Source organism: Salvelinus namaycush, chromosome 32, assembly GCF_016432855.1.
Source record: "Salvelinus namaycush isolate Seneca chromosome 32, SaNama_1.0, whole genome shotgun sequence".
In the NCBI taxonomy this organism is placed as follows: Eukaryota; Metazoa; Chordata; class Actinopteri; order Salmoniformes; family Salmonidae; genus Salvelinus; species Salvelinus namaycush.
In genome coordinates, this window is record NC_052338.1 from 23,273,422 (window position 1) to 23,295,471 (window position 22,050).

The 22,050-nt window shown below is 42.5% G+C and overlaps 1 pseudogene; it reads left to right on the plus strand.

Annotated features, from left to right (window-relative positions):
* Positions 1-18,702, plus strand: part of LOC120027061 — a 36,357-nt pseudogene extending 17,655 nt beyond the window's left edge.
* Positions 18,703-22,050: the final 3,348 nt, after the last annotated feature.

Genomic DNA, 22,050 nt, shown 5'->3' on the forward strand with positions numbered 1-22,050 from the left:
TTCCTAATGCCTTGCCTTTAGAACTGGTCTCTCTGTATTCTGTAATTACACCGTCCTTACTCACAGGAACTGGCATAAGCATAACTTGCCTGTGTCCCAAATGGCACCCTATTCCCTATATAGTGCACTACTTTTAACGAGAGCCCCATGTATGGGATGTACTCGTAGCCCTTGTTATATTCACTCATTTCTCTCAGACTTGCATCCCCCACTTTGCAGGCTAATGCAGGTTAAGTGCTGGGCTGTCCTGCGGTCATCATGACAGAATAAGGAGATTGGGTTTACTGTACATCAACTAGTGGGACGTCAACGGATGTATTTTAAATAGCCAGTGTAAAAATGAGCTGTTGCTCTTGATAATGAGCGGTTGAGCAATGTAGTTGTTGCTGTTTATTCCCTCTGTAAAGTGTATGGAGACTCTGTGACGATGCACTTTAAATCAAATGTGACTTGACCTGTTCATAATGGCATAGGGTGGTCAAGTGGTCTAAGTCGCTGCCTCCAGATCTCATATACCGCTGCAGTATGGGTTTGAATACGGCCTACTGCTATTTCAGCACACTCTCTTCTCTAGCTCTACCTCTGTCCTATCCTATAAACAAGCACAGAAAATAATAATAACTGACTAACTTGTTCATATGTGTTGCAGGGCCGAGGTGGGAACCATCTTTGCTCTGAGCTGGCTCATCACATGGTACGGCCACGTCCTTTCTGAGTTCCGTCATGTTCTCAGGCCATTTGACTTCTTCCTGGCTTCACACCCACTCATGGCCTGTCAACTTCGCTGCCGTGGTAAGAACCAATATTTAAGCTGTGACCTCTCTGTTTATAGAATAGAGTCATGTGGAATAAAATACTAGAATAGAATGGATCGGTTATTGTCCATTTTGTAAGGAATAGAAATGTGTCTTGTGCCTTACTCTGTACCTAAATCCTTGTTTTCAGAGCATTTCTCTCTCATCTGCTTCCAAGTTGTCTGCTGGACATAATTCTTTTTGGGGGGCAGTATGTATTTTCTATAAGTGAGCGACAGTCATTTGGGCATTTTACAATCTGAAGTGAATTTAGAGATGCATTCTTATTTGTGGGACAGTAGTTGCTAATGAACAACAAAACACTCATTAGTCTGCACATTCCACTAAGCGCTTATTAGATGGTATTGGGGAAACGATATCTCGCCAAACTTCAAACGTGTGTTTCTCGCTCGGCCCTTTGTAAATGGAGTTGTTTTGTGACTACTTGTCAGCAGCAACGGAAAACAAAACAAAAAGTTTTTTAAAAAGGCAAGGATTTCTCTTTTCTTACGTGCACAACACACACACACACACACACACACACACACACACACACACACACACACACACACACACACACACACACACACACACACACACACACACACACACACACACACACACACACACACACACACACACACACACACAGAGGAATCCAGGGCACTTTGTTGTAGCTAGACCAGTTAATTAAACAACTCTAATGAACTCACCAGAGGTTTGGTGTGGAGTACTGGCTGTGTTTGTGCTAGATTGCTTTAAATGGCCCCTTTCTTCTACTTCCATAAGCCTATCCCCTGCTAGATACTGGAGCTGCACACAAACCAAAGGGGGCCGAGGCCTTTTGAAGTCGGGATAACAAGGCAGTCAGGAAATGTAGTTCATCCTGCCTCTTATGTTACTAGACACAGGGAGGCTTAACCCTTTCAGTCTGCGCCGTGCCAAAACCCTGTACCGTTACTCACCGGGCTAAAACCCTATACCGTTACTCACCCGTCTAAAACCCTGTACCATTACTCACCCGTCTAAAACCCTATACCGTTACTCACCGGGCCTAAACCCTGTACCGTTACTCACCCGTCTAAAACCCTGTACCGTTACTCACCGGGCCTAAACCGTGTACCGTTACTCACCGGGCTAAAACCCTGTACCATTACTCACCGGGCCTAAACCCTGTACCGTTACTCACCGGGCCTAAACCCTGTACTGTTACTCACCGGGCTAAAACCCTGTACCGTTACTCACCGGGCTAAAACCCTGTACCATTACTCACCGGGCTAAAACCTTGTACCGTTACTCACCGGGCCTAAACCCTGTACTGTTACTCACCGGGCTAAAACCCTGTACCATTACTCACCGGGCCTAAACCCTGTACCGTTACTCACCGGGCTAAAACCCTGTACCGTTACTCACCGGGCTAAAACCCTGTACCGTTACTCACCGGGCTAAAACCCTGTACCATTACTCACCGGGCTAAAACCCTATATCGTTACTCACCGGGCCTAAACCCTGTACAATTACTCACCGCACATCTCCTGGAACAGAAAAGAGTCTGGGGTATGAGTCTGCTGAGGTAGATGGTAGATTTACATTTGAGTAATTTGGCAGACGCTCTTATCCAGAGTGACTTACAATTAGTGCACTCATCTTAAGATAGTTAGTTCAGACAACCAGTACTTATCAGCAAAGTCAGTGCTAGTAGGAAGAGTGCATTTAAAAAATATATATAATTGGTATGTTGGTCTACTATGTATGTCGATTTGAAACATCTTAACTAAGGATATATATATTTTTTTAGGGCTACATCAGCTTTAATATTGCAGATAGATTGTACCTTCCATCAATGTAATTGACTGCATCACTTCCAATCTCCAATATATATTTTTTGCAAATATATACAGTACCAGTCAAAATATTGTACTTATTTCAGGGTTTTTCTTTATTTTTACTATTTTCTACATTGTAGAATAATAGTGAAGATATCAAAACTATGAAATAACACATGGAATCATGTAGTAACCATAAACCTATTAAACAAATTAAAATATATTTGAGATTTTTCAAAGTAGCCACCCTTTGCCTCGATGACTGCTTTGCACACTCATGGCATTCTCTCAACCAGCTTCATGAGGTAGTCACCTGGAATGCATTTCAATTAACAGGTGTGCCTTGTTAAAAGTTAATTTGTATAATTTCTTTCCTTCTTAATGCGTTTCAACCAATCAGTTTTATTGTGACAAGTTAGAGGTGGTATACAGAAGATAGCCCTATTTGGTAAAAGACCAAGTCCCTATTATGACAAGACCAGCTCGAATAAGCAAAGAGAAACGACAGTCCGTTACTTTAAGACATGAAGGTCAGTCAATCCGGAAGATTTCTTCAAGTGCAGTCGCAAAAATGATCAAGCACCATGATGAAACTGGCTCTCATGAGGACTGCCACAGGAAAGGAAGACCCAGCTTCACGGAGTTCAAGTAACAGACACATCTCAAAATCAACTGTTCAGAAGAGACTGCGTGGATCACGCCTTCATAGTCGAAACCGTTACTAAAGGACATCTAATAATAAGAAGAGACTTGCTTGGGCCAAGAAACACGAGCAATGAACATTAGACCGGTGGAAATCTGATCTTTGGTCTGATGAGTCCAAATTTGAGATTTTTGGTTCCAACCGCCTTGTTTTTGTGAGATGCAAAGTAGGTGAACAGATTATCTCTGCAAGTGTTGTTTCCACCGTGAAGCATGGAGGAGGAGGTATGATGGTGTGGGGGGTGCTTTGCTGATGACACTGTCTGTGATTTATTTAGAATTCAAAAGGCACACTTAACCAACATGGCTACCACAGCATTCTGCAGCGATGTGCCATCCCATCTGGTTTGCGCTTATTGGGACTATCATTTTGTTTTTCAACAGGACAATGACCCAACACACCTCCAGACTGTGTAAGGGCTATTTGACCAAGAAGGAGAGTGATGTAGTGCTGCGTCAGATGACCTGGCCTCCACAATCACCCGACCTCAACCCAATTGAGATGGTTTGGGATGAGTTGGACCCCAGAGCGAAGGAAAAGCAGCCAACAAGTGCTTAGCATATGTGGGAACTTCTTCAAGGCTGTTGAAAAAGCAGTTGAAGCTGGTTGAGAGAATGCCAAGAGTGTTTAAAGCTGTGATCAATTCAAAGGGTGGCTTACTTTGAAGAATCTCAAATATATTTTGATTTGTTCAACACTTTTTTTGGTTACTACATAATTCGATATATGTTATTTCATAGTTTTGATGGCTTCACTATTATTCTACAAGGTAGAAAATAGTAAAAATAAAGAAAAACCCTTGAATTAGTCGGTGTGTTCAAACTTTTGACTGGTACTGTACATGCATGCATACAGTTGAAATCGAAAGTTTACATACACTGAGGTTGGAGTCATCAACCACTACACTAATTTCTTGTTAACAAACTATAGTTTTGGCAAGTCGGTTAGGACATGTACTTTGTGCATGACACAAGTCATTTTTCCAACAATTGTTTAAGGCTACAAGAAACGTTTGACCCAAGTTAAACAATTTAAAGGCAACACTACCAAATACTAGTTGAGTGTATGTAAACTTCTGACCCACTGGGAATGTGATGAAAGAAATAAAAGCTGAATTAAATAATTCTCTCTACTATTATTCTGACATTTCACATTCTGAAAATAAAGTGGTGATCCTAACTGACCTAAGACAGGGAATTTTTACTGGGATTAAATGTCAGGAATTGTGAAAAACTGAGTTTAAATGTATTTGGCTAAGGTGTATGTAAACTTCTGTACATACATACATACATAGATACGTACGTACATACATACATACATGCATACATACATACATACATACATACATACATACATACATACATACATACATACATACATACATACATACATACATACAGTTGAAGTCGGAAGTTTACATACACGTAGGTTGGAGTCATTAAAACTTGTTTTTCAACCACTCCACACATTTCTTATTAACGAACTATAGTTTTGGCAAGTAGGTTAGGACATCTACTTTGTGCATGACACAATTAATTTTTCCAACAATTGTTTACAGACAGATTATTTCACTTATAACTCACTGTATCACAATTTCAGTGGGTCAGAAGTTAACATACACCAAGTTGACTGTGCCTTTAAACAGCTTGGAAAATGAGTCAATTGGAGGTGTACCTGTGGATGTATTTCAAGGCCTACCTTCAAACTCAGTGCCTCTTTGCTTGACATCATGGGAAAATCAAAAGAAATCAGCCAAGACCTCAGAAAAAAAATGGTAGACCTCCACAAGTCTGGTTCATCCTTGGGAGCAATTTCCAAACGCCTGAAGGTACCACATTCATCTATACAAACAATAGTACGCAAGTATAAACACCATGGGACCATGCAGCCGTCATACCACTCAGGAAGGAGACGCGTTCTGTCTCCTAGAGATGAATGTATTTTGTTGCGAAAAGTGCAAATCGATCCCAGAACAACAGCAAAGGACCTTGTGAAGATGCTGGAGGAAACAGGTACAAAAGTATCTATATCCACAGTAAAATGCGTTCTATATCGACATAACCTCAAAGGCCGCTCAGCAAGGAAGAAGCCACTGTTAAAAAAACGCCATAAAAAAGCCAGACTACGCTTTGCAACTGCACATGGGGACAAAGTTTGTACTTTTTGGAAAAATGTCCTCTGGTTTGATGAAACAAAAATAGAACTGTTTGGCCATAATGACCATTGTTATGTTTGGAGAAAAAAGGGGAGGCTTGCATCATCATGTTGTGGGGGTGTCTTTCTGCAGGAGGGACTGGTGCGCTTCACAAAATAGATAGCATCATGAGGAGGAAAATTATGTGGATATATTGAAGCAACATCTCATGACATCAGTCAGGAAGTTAAAGCTTGGTCTCAAATTGGTCTTCCAAATGGACAATGACCCCAAGCATACTTCCAAAGTTGTGGCAAAATGGTTTAAGGACAACAAAGTCAAGGTATTGGAGTGGCCATCACAAAGCCCTGACCTCAATCCTATAGAACATTTGTGGGCAGAACTGAAAAAGCATGTGCGAGCAAGGAGGCCTACAAACCTGACTCAGTTACACCAGCTCTGTCAGGAGGAATGGGCCAAAATTCACCCAACTTATTGTGGGAAGCTTGTGGAAGGCTACCCGAAACGTTTGACCCAAGTTAAACAATTTAAATGCAATGCTACCAAATACTAATTGAGTATATGTAAGCTTCTGACCCACTGGGAATGTCATGAAAGAAATAAAAGCTGAATTAAATAATTCTCTCTACTATTATTCTGACATTTCACATTCTTAACATAAAGTGGTGATCCTAACTGACCTAAGACAGGGAATTTTTACTTGTATTAAATGTCAGGAATTGTAAAAAACTGAGTTTAAATGTATTTGGCTAACTTCCAACTTCAACTGTACATACATACATACATACATACATACATACATACATACATACATACATACATACATACATACATGTACACATCTATTTTTAAAAATATATTTACATTTTTTTACCTTCTAGCCCGACGACCCCTCCCCTAATTTGAGTAAACCAGTGAACAACAACGCTTAGGCTTCAACATACTATATACATTTTACGGGCACAGTCTATTTTACAATAGTTGTATTTTGTTTGTTTTTACTCCTGCCCTTCCTCTAGCCTCAACCTCTCATATCTTTTTCTTTCACTAACGTTCTGAACCTATATACGTTTTACGGACACAGTAGCTTTTACATTAGTTATCTTGCTATTAGTTGTTATTATTCCCAACTTTCAGCTCCATTCAACCCCTCCCATCTATCTCTTAACACATCCATATCGGATTTCTATTTGCTATATATTTTTCAACTGTGCTGTGATGTTTCACAAAAGTTCTGATCCTTTCTATTTTCATAATTTCTTCAGATTGTATATAATTCTTGCTAAAAGTATTATTAGATTATTGATCAATTGACTATGACTTTTCAGATAATCCAGCAGTGCTATTTGCAGAGATCCGGGTAAATGCTCCAGGTAAATGTTGCAATTCTTCAGCCATTCCTGGACCTGTGACCAAAAACAAACCACATATGGTCAGTACCAAAACAAATGATCTAATCATTCTGTCTCTTCGCAGCAAAATCCGCAGAGCTGAGAAAGTCTTCAACAGTTAGAAAAAGAGTGTAGCTAGACAAACTGTAACTACTGAATAGTTGAATGGGACAAAGCTAATATAATAACCTGCTAATATTCGGTATTGTTTATAGATCGTCCTGCACAGGGAGAAAGAGGTGAAGCAAACCGAGTGTAACATGGCCATGGTGTACCACATCCTGTCCCAGATCCCCCAGGACCTGCCCTACGAGGAGCTCATCACCCAGGCCCACTGCCTCTTCACCCTCTACCCTCCCTCCCTGTTGGCCAAGCGAGCTGCTCTGCAGTCTCACAAGAGGTGAGTGGGTCAGGGTCTCCCTGCATAATTTACCATACAATTTACCTTTGGGGGGTGGGGGGGGGACTGTGCTTCAACTAAATCCAGTGTTGTGACTACTGTTGCCAGGAGGACTTGTGAGCTAAAGAATAGCAGCTGCTATTACATCAGAACATGAGGAGATGTGGACCATGCCAGTCACATAATACAGAAGGAGGAGATATTACATGGTAGAGGATGTAACACAGTTAGATTGGGCTTGCAGACAGTGTTAACATTATCTGCAGTGTAGCCACAGCAGGGGGTTCCAGCCATCCTGCAGACTCTTGGATGTCTGTCTTTTGCAAAGGACGGGTGTTTTACTATGCAGGCCATGGATCCTCTAGACCCCTCAAACTCAACTCTGGACCTTGAAGGCAGTTCCACTGCTTTTTTCATTGTTCCCCTCTTATCAGGGACTGATTTAGACCTGAGGCACCAGGGCAGGTGGGTGCAATTAATTATCAGGTAGAACAGAAAACCAGCAGTGCTCCGGACCTTGTAGGGTAAGACTTGAATACCCCTCCTGTAAACTACAATGCTCAATATTTGAATAAAATGTATAATCAGCTTCAAGTCTGAACTGGCCTGAAACAGGGAATGTGAGGAGAGATAGTCCTCTCTGTAGTATTACCAGTAGATCCAACTTTGTTCAGACAGAGCAGAGGTAGCGCAGAGGTAGCGCAGAGGTGGAGGACTCTTGTGGTCCTTTGGGATTTGTTTTTCCACATGTCCAGCAGGTGGGGCTGTTGAGCAACAAGTCCCCCAGCCCACACAACAGAGCGGCTCCCTATGCTGCTGGAGCTGATCCTCTTCCTCCTTAGTGTCTATTGTGATGTGGCTGACGTTCAGTCCTGCCTGTCTGCATCTCAGCCCTTTGTATGTAAACGGTATCTGTCAGTCTACGAGATCTGCTAGGCTCACATTTATGATGCTATCAACACCAGTGGGAGGTTATGAATACCTTTCCCACAAGAGCAATGTTGTTCTCCCTCTATTCATGTCTCCCTCCTGAGCAGAAATGCCATCTAAATCGGACAGAAATCTGGTTCATTTTAGATCTTACAGCATTTCTGATTCTCTCGCTGTCTTGTCAGAAAAGGTTGTCTAGAGAGATGGGGTGGTTAGTACGGTGGCCCTGGGTTTGGGGTGTCTTCTCCTCTTTTTAATGTCACACTCGTCACATCACGGCAAGAGAGATTTTATTTAAAAAAAATTGGAGGCCCCTTGTGCTATCTAATAAATAAGCCTCATCCCTAGGTAATTATGGGCTGTTTGATTTTGCATGCGGATTCCCCCCCTCTCCACCCCCCCGCTTTTAAGCATCTGTGGCCCCCGAGGAAAGATGGGGGGGGGGGGGGGCTCCGTGTCACGTGGTACATAACCTACTGTATTGTTCTGAAGACAGAGATGAGATGAGCAGCCCTCACTGCACTCCAACCCCTGGCTTCTGGCTCTATTTGTCTGACTGACCTTAGACTGGGCTGCAACGGGAAAAATGTAGCAATGTAGAGGTTCCCCTCAAGAGGCAGGGGGATGGAGGTGAGGGTGACCCCCAAATGTTCTTCACAAAGGATGCACCCCCCCCACGTACTGTAGGCTCTTTTCCCCCAATCTGCTCATAGTTGCAGGCCTATGTGCTTTGGATGAGATTTAAAATACATGTCAGATCTTTTACAGGTTTTCTTTTTAATATCAGCTTCTTTTCAGGCCTTTTCAGTGATTTTCTTAGGATTAAGAAACATCGTGATATATCACAATCAAATCAAATCAACAGAGTGAAACTCTTTAAAAACAGAATATACCACTTCCTTACTGCAGAAGCCGCCACCTGTAACCCAACCAGTGCATCAGCTCCTCCAGCAGCGGTTGGTTGGCTGGTTGGGGGGGCCTACTGGGTTTGATGTGTGAGGTGGCTGGCCCAGCAGGACTGTGTTGTAGCCGGCTGGGCCTCCACTGAGGCTGAGGTGGGGGACTGTGATATCACCTCAGGCACATCTTTGAGCTCTGAGCCAGGCGGTGGGGGGTTTGAGGGGGTTGGAGTGGGGGTCGGCTCGGTGGCGGTTTCTGCGCAGCGACAGCGAGCATGCTGGGAAGCACAGAGGCGTTGGAAACGGATTAGCCAGTTAGACCTTGTGCACAATCACCTCTGAAAGTGCTCCCTCAGACGAGAAATGAACAAATGCCTCTGCACTCATTTTTCCTTCCTCTCTCATATTCAGTATAAAAGCAGTAGCTTCATACGCAAAGGCAACGTATGATGGTGAACAAGTCAGTGTGTAAACCTCTTTAAGGTTTAATTTTTCTCATCCATTTTTACCTCTCTGGCTGATATACATGCCCCTTTCAAGCGACTCAGAGTCAAAAACCGAACTAATCCATGGCACTCTCCTGTACTCAGACCTCTTGATAAAAAATCAAGCCTGGGCCAAGACAAACTGTCTCATTAGCTGATTGGCAGATTTTTCGGCAATTGAGAAATTGGTGCATTGCCTCGGTTAAACAGGCCAAATCAAACGACTTCCTTTGCGCTATGACAGACTGTTAGTGATCATTCTAAATTCTGTAAAATCGTTAATTCACTGAAGTGGGATTAATTCCTCTACATCCCTGCCTATGCAAGTCGTTTTGGACTCCTGCATCATTGCTGAAAAAGTTCAGATTTGTGATTATTTTAATCAGCGTTTTATCTGATTTCCTATTTGAAAGAAGAAAGCTAAGGTAACTGAGCTAAACGACTACCGCCCCGTAGCACTCACTTCCGTCATCATGAAGTGCTTTGAGAGACTAGTCAAGGACCATATCACCTCCACTCTACCTGACACCCTAGACCCACTCCAATTTGCTTACCTCCCCAATAGGTCCACAGACGACACAATCGCAACCACACTGCCCTAGCCCATCTGGACAAGAGTTCCTGGACTTCCTGACGGGCCTCCCCCAGGTGGTGAGAGTAGGTAACAACATCTCCACTCCGCTGATCCTCAACACTGGGGCCCCACAAGGGTGCGTTCTCAGCCCTCTCCTGTACTCCCTGTTCACCCACGACTGCGTGGCCATGCACGCCTCCAACTCAATCATCAAGTTTAGACAACACTACAGTGGTAGGCTTGATTACCAACAACGACGAGACGGTCTACAGGGAGGAGGTGAGGGCCCTCGGAGTGTGGTGTCAGGAAAATAACCTCACACTCAACGTCAACAAAACAAAGGAGATGATCGTGGATTCAGGAAACAGCAGAGGGAGCACCCCCCTATCCACATCGACGGGACAGTAGTGGAGAGGGTAGTAAGTTTTAAGTTCCTCGGCGTACACATCACGGACAAACTGAATTGGTCCACCCACACAGACAGCGTGGTGAAGAAGGCGCAGCAGCGCCTCTTCAACCCCAGGAGGCTGAAGAAATTCGGCTTGTCACCAAAAGCACTCACAAACTTTTACAGATGCACAATCGAGAGCATCCTGTCGGGCTGTATCACCGCCTGGTACGGCAACTGCTCCGCCCACAACCGTAAGGCTCTCCAGAGGGTAGTGAGGTCTGCACAACACATCACCGGGGGCAAACTACCTGCCCTCCAGGACACCTACACCACCAGATGTCAAAGGAAGGCCATAAAGATCATCAAGGACAACAACCACCCGAGCCACTGCCTGTTCACCCCGCTATCATCCAGAAGGCGAGGTCAGTACAGGTGCATCAAAGCAGGGACCGAGAGACTGAAAAACAGCTTCTATATCAAGGCCATCAGACTGTTAAACAGCCACCACTAACATTGAGTGGCTGCTGCCAACATACTGACTCAACTCCAGCCACTTTAACAATGTAAAAATTGATGAAAAAATGTATCACTAGCCATTTTAGACAATGCAACTTCATATAATGTTTACATACCCTACATTACTCATCTCATATGTATATACTGTACTCTATACCATCTTCTGCATCTTGCCATCTTGATGTAATACATGTATTACTAGCCACTTTAAACAATGCCACTTTTATATGTTTACATACCCTACATTACTCATCTCATATGTATATAGTGTACTCTATACCATCCACTGCATCTTGCCTATGCCGTTCTGTACTATCACTAATTAATATATCTTTATGTACATATTCTTCATTCCTTTACACTTGTGTGTGTGTATATGGTAGTTGTTGTGAAATTGTTAGGTTAGATTACTCGTTGGTTATTACTGCATTGTCGGAACTAGAAGCACAAGCATTTCGCTACACTCGCATTAACATCTGCTAACCATGTGTATGTGACAAATAAAATTTGATTTGATTTGATTTGGATGATAAGTCAACCTCATGTGACTTGGGAAATGGTAGTCAGTTTTTTAAATATTTTTGGCAAACTTAAGTTCTTGCTGCCTTGTTAGCTATTGACACCAAGAAGTCATTAGGGGCTGACAATATGGACCCGTCTTTGCTTAAGTCTGCTGCCCTCCTCATAGCTGGCTCAGTAACACAAATGTTTTATTTAACTTTAGTATCAGGAAATATTCCAAAAGTGTGGAAGAGGGGATAGTAGTGATCTTGATAATAATCTATCCATTTCCAGGCTCCCTTGCTAAAATACTAGAATCATTGGCCAACAAACGGCTACGTTATTATCTATCTGTAAATGGTATTCTTAATGTCAATCAATCCAGATTAGAGGTCGACCGATTAATCGGCATGGCCTATTATTTAGGGCCGATTTCAAGTTTTCATAACAATCGGTAATCGGCATTTTTGGACTCCGATTATGGCCGATTACATTGCATTCCACGAGGAAACTGCGTGGCAGGCTGACCACCTGTTACGCGAGTGCAGCAAGGAGCCAAGGTAAGTTGCTAGCTAGCATTAAACTTATCTTATAAAAAACAATCAGTCTTCACATAATCACTAGTTAACTACACATGGTTGATGATATTACTAGTTTATCTAGCTTGTCCTGCGTTGCATATAATCAATGTGGTGCCTGTTAATTTATCATCGAATCACAGCCTACTTTACCAAACGGGGGATGATTTAACAAAAGCACATTTGCGAAAAAAGCACAACCGTTGCACGAATGTACCTAACCATAAACATCAATGCCTTTCTTAAAATCAATACACAGAAGTATATATTTTTTTTAACCTGCATATTTAGTTAAAATAAATGAATGTTAGCAGGCAATATTAACTGGGGAAATTGTGTCACTTCTCTTGTGTTCATTGCACACAGAGTCAGGGTATATGCAAGAGTTTGGGCCGCCTGGCTCGTTGCAAACTAATTTGTCAGAATTTTACATAATTATGACATAACATTGAAGGTTGTGCAATGTAACAGCAATATTTAGACTTAGGATTGCCACCCGCTCAATAAAATACGTAACGGTTCCGTATTTCACTGAAAAAATAAACGCTTTGTTTTCGAAATGATAGTTTCCGGATTTGACCATATTAATGACCAAAGGCTCGTATTTCTGTGTTTATTATATTATAATTAAGTCTATGATTTGATATTTTATAGAGCAGTGTGACTGAGTGGTGGTAGGCAGCAGGAGGCTCGTAAGCCTGTCAACTCCTGAGATTAGGCTGGCAATACTAAAGTGCCTATTAGAACATCCAATAGTCAAAGGTACAGTATATGAAATACAAATGGTATAGAGAGAAATAGTTGACGCGTCATAATTCCTATAATAACTACAACCTAAAACTTCTTACCTGGGAATATTGAAGAACTGGGAATATTGAACCACCAGCTTTCATATGTTCTTAGCAAGGAACTTAAACATGAGCTTTTTTACATGGCACATATTGCACTTTTACTTTCTTCTCCAACACTGTGTTTTTGCATTATTTAAACCAAATTGAGCATGTTTCATTATTTATTTGAGACTAAATAGATTTTATTTATGTATTATATTAAATTAAAATAAGTGTTCATTGTTCATTCAGTATTGTTGTAATTGTCATTATTACAAACGTAAATATATATATATATATATATATATATATACTGTATATATATATAAAATCGGCCGATTAATCGGCATTGGCTTTTTTTGGGTCCTTAATCGGTATCGGCGTTGAAAAATCATAATCGGTCGACCTCTAATTCAGATTAAGACCTAAACATAGCACCGCTATGGCTACCATGCTTGTTTTTAAATTATATTGCAAATCCCTTGGATTAGAGAAATAATTGTGATGCCTTGTTTGTAGACTTGTCAAAAGCTTTTGATACTGTAGATCATGTTCATCTTTTGAATAAGCTGTTCTTGATATGATTGGTACAAATCAAATCAAATCAAAGTTTATTTGTCACGCCGAATACAACAGGTGTAGACCTTACAGTGAAATGCTTACTTACAGGCTCTAACCAACAGTGAAAAAAGGTATTAGGTGAACAATAGGTAAGTAAAGAAATAAAAACAACAGTAAAAAGACAGTGAAAAACGTACGGATGCTTGCCGATGGTTTCATAATTATCTCAAAGACAGAACTCAGGTCATCAAGGTAGATGGGATCAAGTCTGAGTTCCTTGAGTTACGTAAAGGGGTGCCCCAAGGTTTGATACTCGGCCCACTACTTTTTACAATCGATATAGATAACATTGTTAATGCTGTAAAACAATTCTAATATTCATTTGTATGCAGATGATACTGTGTTGTATTCTATTGCTCCATCGGTTGGCCAAGCCTTTTCACATTTGAAGTCTAATTTTATAACACTGCAGAGGTCACGATTGGATCTAAAGTTACTGCTAAATTCAAACAAAACTAAATGTATGCTTTTTTCTAGGTCTCATAACCCAGATTTAAATGAATTTGTAATGACTAGTTTGAACGGTACACAGATTGAGTGAGTTCCATCCTACAAACATCTTGGTATCTGGCTTGATGACAAACAGTAATTTAAAAAACATGTCACTGAGCTGGTGAAGAAGTTGAAGATCAAGGTTGGTTTATTTTACAAAAACAAAGCATGTCTGACTTTTCTTAATAGGTAGGTAATTGTCCAGGCCACTTTTATGTCTATTTTAGATTTTGGGGACATTACCTATATGCATGCAGCAGCATGTACACTTAAACCACTAGATGCTATTTTCCATTGTACCCTTAGGTTTATTACTGGTGATGCTTATAGAACTCACTATTGTGTTTTTTTATTAAAAAGTGGTTTGGGCCTCTGCAAAACACTTATGCAAAAACGTCCTATGTATCTATCATCATTAATAAAATGTAGACGTACAAATGACCAAACCCGGTCTCAGGCTTGGATAACACTGGAGGCCCCTTCGGTCTTCACAGAGTAGGGTAAAGCTGATTTTAGTTTTTTTGCACCCTTTATGTGGAACAACTTCCAGAGCTCTCTGAAATTGTACTGAACAAAAAAAAGGCAACATGCAACAATTTCAAAGATTTAACTGAGTTACAGTTCATATAAGAAAGTCAGTCAATTAAAATAAACAAATTAGGACCTAATCTATGGATTTCACATGACTGGGAATACAGGTATGCATCTGTTGGTCACAGTTACCTTTAAAAAAGTAGGGGCGTGGATCATAAAACCAGTCAGTATCGGGTGTGACCACCATTTGCCTCATGCAGCGTGACACATCTCCTTCACAAAGAGTTGATCAGGCTGTTGATTGTGGCCTGTGGAATGCTGTCCCACCCCTTCAATGGCTGTGCAAAGTTGCTGGATATTGGGGGGAACTAAAACATGCTGTCGTACACGTCAACCCAGAGCATCCCAAACATGCTGAATGTGTGTCATGTCTGGTGAGTATACAGGCCATGGAAGAACTGGGACATTTTCAGCTTGAAGGAATTGTGTACAGATCCTGGTGACATTGGGCCGTGCATTATCATGCTGAAACAGGAGGAGATGAATGGCACGATAATGGGCCTCAGGATCTCGTCGCGGAATCTGTGCATTCAAATTGCCATCAATAAAATGCAATTGTGTTCGTTGTCCGTAGCTTATGCCTGGTCATACCATAACCCCACCGCCACCATGGTGCACTCTGTTCACACCGTTGACATCAGCAAACCGCTCACCCACAGTACGTCATACATGTGGTCTGTGGTTGTGAGTCTGGTTGGATGTACTGCTAAATTCTCTGCACATTTTAGAGTGGCCTTTCATTGTCCCCAGCACAAGGTGCACCTGTGTAATGAGCTTCTTGATATGCCACACCTGTCAGGTGGATGGATTATCTTGGCAAAGGAGAAATGCTCACTAACGGGGATATCTTTCAGCTCATGAAACATGGGAACAACACTTTTACATTTTGCATTTATATTTTTCTTCAGTGTAGATGTTCTGGTTCCTCTTGGTCAGACCTCAATGTTGTTAAATGTCTTTTTTTTTCATATGTTTTTTGATTTTGTATATTGCATGTGTTGATGTATTTATGCAGAGCTCATCTGTAAAATAGACCCTAGTCTCAGTATGACTTCCCTGTCAAAATAAAAGTAAAAAAATGAATATAAAAGAAAAAGGTTGTGACCTTGTGTGATACCACGCTTGCCGCTGATTGTGTCAATGTGTGTAGGTGTACCATACCTCATCACATTCCCCCCATCACTTCCCCTCTCCGTAGCCCATATCCTTCCACTGATGCTGCAGTCATCCCTCTGTCCGTATCCTTCCACCCCGCGCTGCAGTCATTCCTCTCCAGGAGTAAATGACATTGCTGACAAGGGGCCTTGAGTGACAGCTGGATACAAATGTCTGCCTGGAGGGCAGTGTAGCGACAAGCTCTCTGGCTAGTTGCTGCTTGCTTCTTATTGAAGGAAGTGCTGAGTCAGTCAGAAAGTCAGTGAGTCAGGGTTGGCCTGGGTTGATCTCACAACAGGTGACGTTGGGTAGAAAGAGTTGGTGACACCCAGGACAGGTTCTTATTCATTAGTGCACACACAACGTTTTGCCACAGAAAAGGAAAATTAGCATTTCTTATTAGACACTCCAGGTAGAATCCTCCCTGTTTCAGTCCGTTTTCTTCCATTTGGTGCCTAATGAATACAACCCATGAGAGCTAGGCTGAATGAGTGGTGGCTGTGGGGCTCTTGTATACGAGACATGACATTAACTCCGTACAGGAAGGTCATGTCTGCGTTGGTTTGACTTTGACCCAGTATAGAGTAACAGGTGACCTCGTCTCCCTCCTCTTGTCCAGTAGTAGGGCGATGCATGACATGAAATGCAAGTGAAAGTGTGACGACGAGTGACTAACTGATACAGTGTATTTTAGATCTAGCTGCAGCATATTGACTCTGAGTTGTGGTCTCTAATGTAAGAGAGGGAGAGAGCAAGCAGGGGTGTAGTGTTGCGTCACGCTGCATGGCTGAGAGAGCAGCTCCCGGTGGTGACATGACAAACAGGCCGGGTCGGTGATGATGACTCAACCACACTGAACATCCTCTGCTTCTTCTAGGTCACGAGGATAGCTGCATGCTGAATCACCCGTATGACCTCTGTTGTGTCCTTACTTTACTTCGGACAAGGGAATAGTGTGCCATTTTGGACACACCCATGGTGTACTAATGACTACACAACTACTGTGGAACAGAACCACTGACTACAGTACAGGTTAGACCAAGGTCACATACGGTGAATGACCAGCAGGCAGGCACGGGATGGAAGGGTCACAATGCTCATAGGAATCTTTTTATTTGTTTTGAAATTCCTGTAATGACCACATATTTCATTTCAAAGGTAAGACGCCAGCAAAGCCACCTGTATCTTGCAAAATATTTCTCAAATTCTCTCAAGGTTTAGAATGAGCTGCTTTGATCATGGTCATAATCTCACTATCCTGTCAGCTGTATTCAAAGACTGAGTGTCACTGTCATTGACGAGGTCCTAGACCCTTTCAACAGGAGGAGAAACGAGAGGAGAGGACAGGCTAAGCCAGCCACCTACTGTACTGTACTATCACTGTCACATGGAGGCTGTGTTCCAAATCACACCATATTCCCTATTTATTGCACCAATTGTTATTTTTTTGTGATCAACATTTACATTTTTTTTCACATTATACAATACACATAACGCAGGATCACATTACAAATATTAATGTGCACTACTTTTGACAAGGTAGCTCTGGTCAAAATTCGTTCATCTCATAGGGAATAGGGTGCCATTTGGGATGCTGTCGGAGAGAGGACTGAAGAAGGAGTGAGTGATAGAAGTCAGCCACTACTGTATGTACTGTAAACTACAGAAGGAGGTTCATCTGAGGAGCTGGGCCCTCTGGGGTGTTAAGCTGTTTAAAGTGAAAGTTTAAAAGTTAATTGTCTGCCGTTACCTGTCAGCTATTTTCAGCCTGGGCTCATTAGCAGACGATTCTAATGAGAGAGAGAGATGGGAGAATCAAAAAGTCGAACGAAAGACTTAAAGACATTGAGCCCCTCAGCGCACAAACGCACGCTCGCTCGGAGTACCATTTTCCGAGAGGCGTTTTTTTGTCATTAAACATCCCGTTTTTCTTTTTACAACGTTCATAATCGGAGAGAAAAGGCATTTGCATTTCGTGTTGCAGCGCAATGTTTACTATTACTTCCAGAGGGACGATAATGAAATGGAAGTGAATATTTTACGTTTTTTTAATGATGTTTTTCTCCAAACTGTTGAGGAGAAGAAGATGAAAAAAAGTGTGCCTTGTTGCCGTTGTCTTGCCCATAAGCGCTGGCTGTTGCTTCTGGTGTTGTGTTGCTATTGTAATTGAGAAAAAGCTGGGGTGCTCCACCTCCCCAGGCTGCTCCACCTCCCCAGCCAAATTAAAATTGTTTGAGGCCATAGGGCACTGCTCCCTCCCTCCCTCCCATATGGAGCATTTATTTTTCTTTTGTCACCCGTCTCTCTTCCTTCTGTCTTTCTTATTGACATTATTGACATTTCTTCCCTCTGTCGTTTACTATCTTTCACTGCAAGGCCACGAGACCTCCTCCCTCTTTCTCCTTCCACTTTGACAGTGGTAAACAATGGGCAATTGCCTGTAGTAGGACAACTCATATTGTGAAGTGCCGACCCTATTTATTTTTCTACTGTCTGTTTCAGTATTCTTGTGAGCCGTAACCAACTCGGCCGATGAGTAACTGCTAACACCCTATCAGACAAAAACAGTATCTCCTTCTGTCTCTCTCCAGCATCACCATCAACTGTTTCAAGGCCTTCCAGATGACCACTCAGCAGCAGCGGCCCGACTCGGTCCTCCGTCGGCAGCTCCTTCGGGGCCCAGCCCAAGGCCGAGGGGGCCCAGACTCCCAAATGGCCCTGGCCAGGGACACGCAGCCCAACCAAGCTGCCAACCAGCTCATCAAGATGGCCGTGTGGGCATCTCAGCCACCCTGGGGGCGTCCTCGCTGGCTGTGGCCCAGACCGCCCTGGACTGGGCTCCTGACTTCTTTATGCAGCTCTACTGATGGACTTACTGCAGCCCGCTATTAGGTAGCAGGGGGAGGGAGGGAGACGGGTCTACCTCTGTTAAGGAGCAGGGGGTAGGGAGGGGAGTGAGAGTGGAGGGAGACAGATCTACCTCTGTTAAGGAACAGGAGGGAGGGAGATGAAAGGGAGGTGGGTGTGAGGAGGGGGGAGAGGAGAACTCCCACCGTTGAGGAGTAGGAGGATTGAGATGCTAGGGACGTAGGGAGGGAGAGCAGAGGGAGAGCGTAGCTAGTGCCAAATAGGTTGAGTCACTCACACATGCAAACCCTCAGCCTGGGGAGGTGGAGCACCCCAGAGGACCTTGTCTGCCAAAATCAGTTCCATGACAAAGCATTTATTTATTCAGTAGTGTTTTTATTTATGGTTTTACTTGTGCTAATATTGGGTAATGAAAGGTAGTAGATTCATTTTTGTAATGATAAGCATTTTTGAGTGCTGGCCTGTGTGCTGTCAGCAAGCATGTCTGGGGAGAAAAACGCACCGGTAGCTAATTCACAGCACCAGGCGCACAAATTCTGAAAAATACCTATTCCCCCCCTCCTACTTTTTTTCTGCTGAATGCCTGGGTTGAGAGTGAAGGGAACGGTTCATTAAGGGGTGGAAACACTCACTCAATCAGGTGGTTTTTATTCAAAGAGGTCGACTATGGGGGGGGGGGAAGAGAGAGAGAGAGAGAGAGAGAGAGAGAGAGAGAGAGAGAGAGAGAGAGAGAGAGAGAGAGAGAGAGAGAGAGAGAGAGAGAGAGAGAGAGAGAGAGAGAGAGAGAGAGAGAGAGAGAGAGAGAGAGAGAGAGAGAGAGAGAGAGAGAGAGAGAGAGAGAGAGAGAGAGAGAGAGAGAGAGAGAGAGAGAGAGAGAGAGAGAGAGAGAGAGAGAGAGAGCACTTTAAACTAACCGGCTTCCCTTCAGTTGATGTCGATGGAGGATTTATAGAGTACATATAAAATATTCACCTGCACGCTACTAGGAGACAGTCACCTGCTGTGTATTTACATCAATGTGGAAGGAAGGTTGCTGTCCCAAATGGCTCCCTATTCCCTTTTATAGTGCACTATTTTTAATCCAGGGCCCGTAGAGTGTACTGCGATATATAGGGAATGGGGCGCCATTTGGGATGCAATCGAAATGTCCAGACTCATGCCTCCAACAACCCTCAAGACTACCGCTGTCACTAGCCAAAGACTTATTCAGTTAGCTGTACTAACTGGATAGCCCTGCGGCTTTTTAAAGTATGTTTTATTAAATGTTTTTACAAGAACCAGACTCAGAGAGTGTATATCCGTCCAAAGACACACTATTTTTGACGTCTTGTGTTCTACTGGTCCTGTTTTATCACACTGTGGTGTATTCATTATGGAAGGAGACCCTGTAAAACACCAAGGATACTTGATGATCATAATGTTGCACCCCCTGAATTGTAGGGGTGTTGTTTTAATTTGCATTGGACATGATGGATATGACAACCAATAACCAAGGGGCAGCTGTTGCTATACTCTAAGTTAATTTGATCAATACTACATGAATCACTGCCAGGAAGGACAACATGGTTGGTTTAGTTCTGTAAAACGTATGTCTATGTTCCATGCAGCCCAGTTAGATGCTACTAGCCAAGCCAGAAAGTCAGAAAAGCACAGGCCATATTTTAATTTAATGTAAGTTTAATTTCAGCCTTTGGCTATTGGCAAGGGTTTAGCCAAATCATTCACACTGGTGTGCCACTGTAATACATTTAACTAATGAAGCTGACAAAGCAAGGTCTTAAAGGCCCAATGCAGCTGTTTTCACCTCAATATAATCATTTCTGGGTAACAATTTAATTACCGTATTGTGATTTTTTAAATTTTTTATTAAAATTGTAAAAAAATAAACCAAAAATAGTTCATTAGCAAAGGGAAATTTCTCAAGCAATAATTTTTCTAGGACTTTGGGAGTGGTCTGAGCCCCGGATGAGAAAACTGAAAAGTTGCTGTTATTGGCCGAGAGGTTTGGAACTCTTTCTTGGTCTATTAACTATACTGAACAAAAATATAAATGCAACATGTAAAGTGTTGGTCCCATGCCTCATGAGCTAAAATAAAAGATCCCAGAAGTGTTCCATGTGCACAAAAAGCTTATTTCTCTCAAATGTTGTGCAATTTCTTTTTTACATCCCTGTTAGTGAGTATTTCTCCATTGCCAAGATAATCTGTCCACCTGACAGGTGTGGCATATCAAGAAGCTGATTAAACAGCATGATCATTACACAGGTGCATCTTGTGCTGGGGACAATAAAAGGTCACTCTAAAATGTGCAGTTTCGTTACACAACACACATACATAGATGTATCAAGTTTTGAGGAAGCGTGTAATTGGCATGCTGACTGCAGGAATGTCCACCAGAGATATTGCCAGAGCATTGAATGTTCATTTCTCCACCATTAGCCGCCTCCAACGTAATTTTAGAGAATTTGTCAGTACGTCCAACCGGCCTCTGCAGGCCACGTGTATGGCGTTGTGTGGGTGAGCGGTTTGCTGATGTCAACGCTGTAAATAGTGTCCCATGGTGGTGGTGGGGCTATGATATGGGTAGGCATAAGCTACAGACAACGATGACAATTTGAATGCAGAGGGATACAGTGACGAGATACTGAGGCCTATTACGCCATTCATCCGTCGCCATCACCTCATGTTTCAGCATGATAATGCACGGCCCAATGTCACACAGATCTGTACACAATTCCTGGAAGCTGAAAATGTAACAGTTTTTCCATGGCCTGCATACTCACCAGACATGTCACCTGCTGAGCATGTTTGGGATGCTCTGGATCAACGTATACGACAGCGTGTTCCAGTTCCCGCCAATATCCAGCAACTTTGCACAACCATTGAAAGGGACTGGGACAACATTCCACAGGCCACAATCAACAGCCTGATTAACTCTATGTGAAGGAGATGTTTTGCGCTGCATGAGGCAACTGGTGGTCACACGAGATACTGACTGGTTTTCTGATCCACTCCCCTACCTTTTTTTAAGGTACAGTTGAAGTCGGAAGTTTACATACACTTAGGTTGGAGTCATCAAAACTGGTTTTTCAACCACTCCACAAATTTCTTGTTAACAAACTATAGTTTTGGCAAGTCGGTTAGGACATCTACTTTGTGCATGACACAATTAATTTTTCCAACAATTGTTTACAAACAGATTATTTCACTTATAATTCACAATTCCAGTGAGTCAGAAGTTTACATACACTAAATTGACTGTGCATTTAAACAGCTTGGAAAATTCCAGAAAATGATGTCATGGCTTTAGAAGCTTCTGATAGGCTAATTGACATCATTTGAGTCAA